At 39.4% G+C, this 5,999-nt stretch overlaps 1 protein-coding gene across 6 annotated transcripts in view; it reads left to right on the top strand.

Annotated features, from left to right (window-relative positions):
- Nucleotides 1-5,999, top strand: part of LOC106875416 (diacylglycerol kinase delta) — a 162,884-nt gene that overhangs the window by 81,111 nt on the left and 75,774 nt on the right. The window contains exon 1 of one of the 6 annotated variants that reach the window (XM_014923545.2): nt 293-407. The exons of the other annotated variants lie outside the window; for them this stretch is intronic. The gene's annotated coding sequence lies outside the window, so the exon portion shown is untranslated. Of the gene's footprint in view, nt 1-292; nt 408-5,999 lie in introns of those variants that run through there. 6 annotated transcript variants of the gene reach the window in all.

Below are 5,999 nucleotides of genomic sequence, written 5' to 3'. Positions count from 1 at the left end.
TATATATATATATATATATATATATATATATATATATACATATATATATATATATACATATATGTATGTATATGGTTAGTTATACAACTGTATATATGTTTACTATTGAATATCGTACACCCAAGTTGTGTAAACTACATTCACATGCACCACAACACACGTGTAAAGCATACACGCACCCCTCCGTCAAGCCTAACCCTACTCCCCTTCACTTCCCCCTTCCACCCACAACTCCCTCGTCAGAAACTGACTTCATCTTCTAACAGATGTTCACCCCTTCTCTCTCTCTCTCTCTCTCTCTCCCTCTCTCTCTCTGAGTCTTTCCTTCCTTCCATGGCTTATTCATACAATCGCCGCCAGTGGAGCCCAGACAAATGCTTCTGCCTTAGAAATGTTTCCCTTTTGAGGTAAGTACTGAATCCCCCCCCTCACCATGCAGTGTTCTGGTGGTGTGCATGCCCTTCTCCTTTTTTTTTTCCATCGGACCTCTTCATACTGGCCAAACCGTCATCATCGGGACCATCATTGCTTCGCTTCTGGAGCAAAGCTGGATAGAATGATGATGCGGTGTGTGTGTGTGTGTGTGAGTAAGAGAGAGAGAGCGAGCGCGTTTCTTCGCTCTGTCCTTCATTACATCAAGATTGTCTTGTGGGAGAAAGAGGTGGGGTACAGGCTTTTCTTTAGTCTAAACTCTGTGTGTGAGCGGGGGGGGGCGAGTTAATCGGCACCATTGACACCATATATCATAACAGTACCACAACCATCACCACCACCACCACCACCAATGCCAGCATCATCAGCATTACCACTATCATCAGCATTTCTTCGAAACACTCTTCTACCATTCCAACTGCTGGTCTTTTTTTTCTTTCTCTCTCTCATCTTTCGGAATATATTCGTAATTTTAATACTTTGATTCTTCTTTTATGCCTTTTTTTATCTTCACCGTCACCAACACCGTAACATCCACGACCACCACCATCTTTTTTTATTTGGCTTCTGCTAATTGCAAACTCCTCCGGACTTAGATGCAACTAATTTCTAGTAGTAGTAGTAGCAGTAGTAGTAACAACCTTAGTACTATTAGAGTTGTTTTGCTTTCTCGAGGTGTATATGTGTGCGTGTGTGTGTGTAATAATGTGTAAACGCAGTGTTCCGAGTATATTGTGTCTTTTGTATGCATTCGTGATAATAGTATTGGTTGTAAAATTAATAGCAGCACATAAGGCAAGGTCCTGCTTTAGTATACACACACACACAGAGGATGGTCAGGAATAATGGCTTCGCGATAGTGTTTTGGTATGTCACTTGTGTGTTCCCCTTATGTATGAGAGATAGACCCTAACTACCCTTACTCTTTCATCTGTCTGTCTGTCTCTCTCTGTGTCTACCCTGCATTATCTCATGTGTGTGTGTGTGTGTGTGAGAGATGGAGAGAAAGAGAGAGACAGACAAACAGACAGAAGTTGAAACTATGCATGCAGCCTCCTTTTCGCCTCCTCCTCATCCTAAACTCGCCCTCTATGTGATGGTACTTGCCAGCTTCTCTTCTCCACCTCCGGTAGACCTGCTATCACTGTCAGTCGGTGTGTGTAGCTGCCCGAAGCCCAGCTGAGATGGAAGGAGCAAGGGTGGTAGTAGGAAATTTGCTGTTGCTTTAACTTCTTGTGCTAGACACAGAAGCACACTTCCTTTGCCTCCCCACCCTCACCCGCCCGCCCACACATGTTGGCAAACATCACTCTATTCTCTCTCTCTCTCTCTCACACACACACGCATATATATATATATATATACGTGGTGATTCACGTAAACACATTATCCACCCACACATACACAAACACAGTAACATATACTAACACAACACTGAGATGCATATATGTTACAAGACTATGTAGAATGTTCAAGTGTGTGTATGCATGTGCATGTGTGTGCTAAACTGCATTGATGTAATTGTATGTTTGCTTATAAACTGCACATTTATACACAAACTGTTTATTTACACACACGCATGTGATATCATCATCATGTGTATATATTTACCTAAATACATTTATATATGTTGATGTATGTGTATATTATATATATCACATATTTGGGTATATACGTTGTAGAATGCTGTTTAAAGCCTGGCCACAGTATTTGGTTACCTGGTGTCAACGACAGTATGGAAGTATATGCATCTGAATTAACTTCAGGAATTCATTTGTGTTCTGAAAAATGTGAAGAGACAGAAAACGGAATTTACAAGACTCTTAATTCATTCAGAACCACTACGATCCTTTTCACCCATCATGCGCTGGTACCTTACAGGTGAGATGATGTACAAACAGTTGTCATGCATCATAGGTGTAGATGTGTCTCCTCTGTGTTCTTCCTTACAGAGATGGATAGTTATGCTGCACTAACCGAAATGTGTTGTTATAGAAATTATCGAAATGGCAAGTTAAAAAAACATGGTACTTTTTGAAAAGTCACCTGAGGAGATGCATCCACACCTGTGATGCATGACAACTGTTTGAACAGCATCTCACCTGTAAGGCACCGGTGCACGATGGGTCAAAACGATCATAGTGGGTCTAAATAGTCTCAGGAATTCCATTTTCTATCTCTTACATTTCACATAATATTTTAATACACACACACATGCACACACAAGGGGTGCTGAAAAGTTCATGGCTTTGGGTAAAAGAAAATGCAGGAGGATCAGTTAATTATTGTTTTATTCAACATATTCTCCTCTCAGATTTACACACTTATTGCAACAGTCCTTCAGTTTTTCTAAATCCTATGAAAGAACTCGGACCTCCAACCAGGCCTTTCACAATACCCTTAAAGCCAGAAACTTTTCAGCACCCCCTCATGTGTGTACACACACACACACACAAATTGTCATCATTATTTTAACGTCCACTTTTCCATGCTTGGTATGAATTATACAGAACTAATTTAGACAGATTTTCTAAGGCCAGTTGTCCTCCCAAGGTAATACTTGCCCATAACTGTTTATGTTTTTGTAGGAGGTTGGCAACGAGGGACACCATATAAATGTATGTGTATGTGTGTGTGTAAGTATGTATGTATGTATTCACACACATATTATGGAAAGCGGACGTTAAACGATAATGATGACGATGATGAAATTGTGAATAATAACAATGGATTTCAACACCTGCACAAGAGTTCAAATATATAGATGAGAGGGTCTCAGTTGATTGAATTGAGCCCACTAGGTGACTGCTATTATTAGCATCTCTACATTAACACAAAACTATGTACATTAACACAAAGCGCAGCAACATTTCTTCAACCCAAACCCTAATCCTGCCAGTTTATAAACAAAACATTAGCATTAATCCTTTAACTATTTCAGTCATGTGTGCATTTCCAGTCTCTCTCTCTCCACAACAAACAACACAACACACTTTACATCATCAGGGGCTGTGCACAGGCCACACCTACGCATCACCTACAAAATGAACCAATGGAGTTTCTCAATCTGCTAGAAATAACAGCCAAAACTCCTTCGAATTGCACTATTGTATTTTTTTTTCATTTTTTTTTTTTTTCTAACTGACATGTTGGATAATGTTTTTCCTAGGTTCTCTGCACATAGGAAAATGATGGGATGGGATGATCATGATCATGGACATCACAGGTCTACTTGGTGTGGGTTGACCTGGGGCTAAACAAAAACAATAATTTCCACAATGAAACAAAGGATGTTCAGAATGAAAGTGCATCTGGCTCTGAAAAGTTCAACTCGCTCAGTTCTTGCCAGCTCTGTCCTCGCTCATTCACTCAGTTAAATTTTCAGTTCTGTCCAAATCCAAAGATTGCTAAGACTGTTATTGAACTGAGACCTATGGTACTTAACCTATGTAGCTCATTCCTCGCTTTCTGCTACTTTTACCAAATAGTTTTTTATAAATGTCTCTTTCCCAAGTTTTGCTCCCCACAAAAATAAAAATAGGTGTGGCTGTGTGCTAAGAAGCTTGCTTTCCAGCTGCATGGTTCCAGGTTCAGTTCCACTGCATGGCATCTTAGACAAGTGTCTTCTGCTATAGCCTCAGGCTGACCAAAACCTTGTGAGTGGACTTGGTAGATGATAACTGAAAGAAGCCCATTGTATATACATATATATGTGTGTGTTTGTGTTTGTCCTTCACCACTTCTTGACAATCAGTGTTGGTGTGTTTACATCCCTGTAACTTAGTGGTTCAGCAAATGGACTGATAGAATAAGTACTAAGCTTAAAAAATAAGTCATGGGGTTGATTTCATTCACATTATGATCATCATTTAATGTCTGTCACGAAAGATAAATTATAGAATGTAAAATTTTCTAGAAATATCTAGAAATGATGTGATCTTTTTTAGAAATAATGTAATAGTTTCTGGATATTTCGCTGAGGTCAGTAATTCAGTGACTGAGGGTCAGTAATTCAGTGACTGAGGCTCAGATCTTTTGCTATCCACAACCTATGGGTACTTAAAAGTAGTCTTCAGCAGTGCTTTGTATTTCTCATTAAAATTACAGCACTCAGTGCAAAAAAGTAATAGCTATTGGCACTAAAGAGTTGGCATATAATTTTCAATTGCTGCAATCACAGCAAACACAGGTCTTTACCAAACTCTTCACGATGGCATGATATATAAAAAAAATGGACCCAAAAAGCAAAGGGGTGAGAACAGTAATAGTTGTACATTCTGCTTTATTTCTATCCGTTTCAAAGAGAAAGTTCCTAGCTGTAGTATTATATTTGAAAGTACATTTGCAATCTGTTTAATAACATATGTGATAGTCTCTGAGGTTAAGCAACAGATAGTTTAGTTGATCGTGTATGATTGAGGAAAGTCACTAAAAATATCTGCAATAATATTTTGCCAGACGCATGGGAATTTGGTTTGACTGTTTCTAGAGATGTATCCTGGGCCAGTTCTTTGTGAACAGATGGATTTAGGCACAACAGTGTTTTTGATGAGAGCAATGTGTTTTCAGTTCAAAATTTAGAAGCATCATGATGACTGAATGCCTAAAAGGTAGCTTTGCTGTTGCATACTGGACATTTTGCTGTGCTATCGTTGGTTCAAACTTAGCTTGGCTGGAAGATCTAAACTTGGGCGTCTTTAATGGCATATGTTCCTGTTGTAAGCATGTGGACCTTATCTCTGGTCTGGAGTTAGATATATCAATATGTTGGTGTGTTCTTTCTTACTACTGTAACCCATGAATTGTGGTTTTTGCTTCCCTCTCTCTCTCTCTCACCAGCTGCAGTCTGTAAAGGTCATGGCCATTACACTACTGTCTCTGATTAAGCTGTGTGTGTGTATGAGTGTGTGCATGTGTGCATGCATAACATGTAATAGTATTATCATTATTTTGTCATCGTTTTATCATCTGTTTTTCCATGCTTGCATGTCTCAGAATTCATTGAAGCTGATTTTCTGCAGCCAGATACCCTTCTTGACATGTTCTTAGAGTCTGTCTTGAAATAGAGCCACACTACATAACTATGTTATTTAGTGAACTATTGTGTAGGAGTGTTTTGTGACATGTAAAAGCATGTTTCTAATTTGTTGGTCAGTCTGTCCTTACATAACAACAGGTTTTGCCAGTAATTGTAGACAGGTAACAAAGATTTAGTTATTGATTCCTGATTGGCAACAAACTATCATGTGCTTTGCCTGTATTGCCAATCCCAATTACACTCTACCATTTCAGCTTCTACTTGTTGGTTACAGGCATGGATGGCTGTGTGGCTGGCTAAGTTCATTTCATAACGCATGGTTCCAGGTTCATTTTTCCACTGCGCAGCATACCTTGGACAAGTGTCTTCTACGGTATCACTGGCTCAACCAATACTTTATGAGCTGAATTTGGTAGATGGGAACTGCATGAAAAAAAAACAAAACAAAACACAGAAAGGGATTGTTGTGGGGGTAGGGGCATCAGCAATGGGAAGAGCAGCTGCCTGTTAAACAATCCTCCTCCCCTCC

The sequence above is a fragment of the Octopus bimaculoides genome, chromosome 19 (genome assembly GCF_001194135.2).
Source record: "Octopus bimaculoides isolate UCB-OBI-ISO-001 chromosome 19, ASM119413v2, whole genome shotgun sequence".
Taxonomy (NCBI): Eukaryota; Metazoa; Mollusca; class Cephalopoda; order Octopoda; family Octopodidae; genus Octopus; species Octopus bimaculoides.
This window is presented reverse-complemented; position numbering and strand designations above follow the sequence as displayed.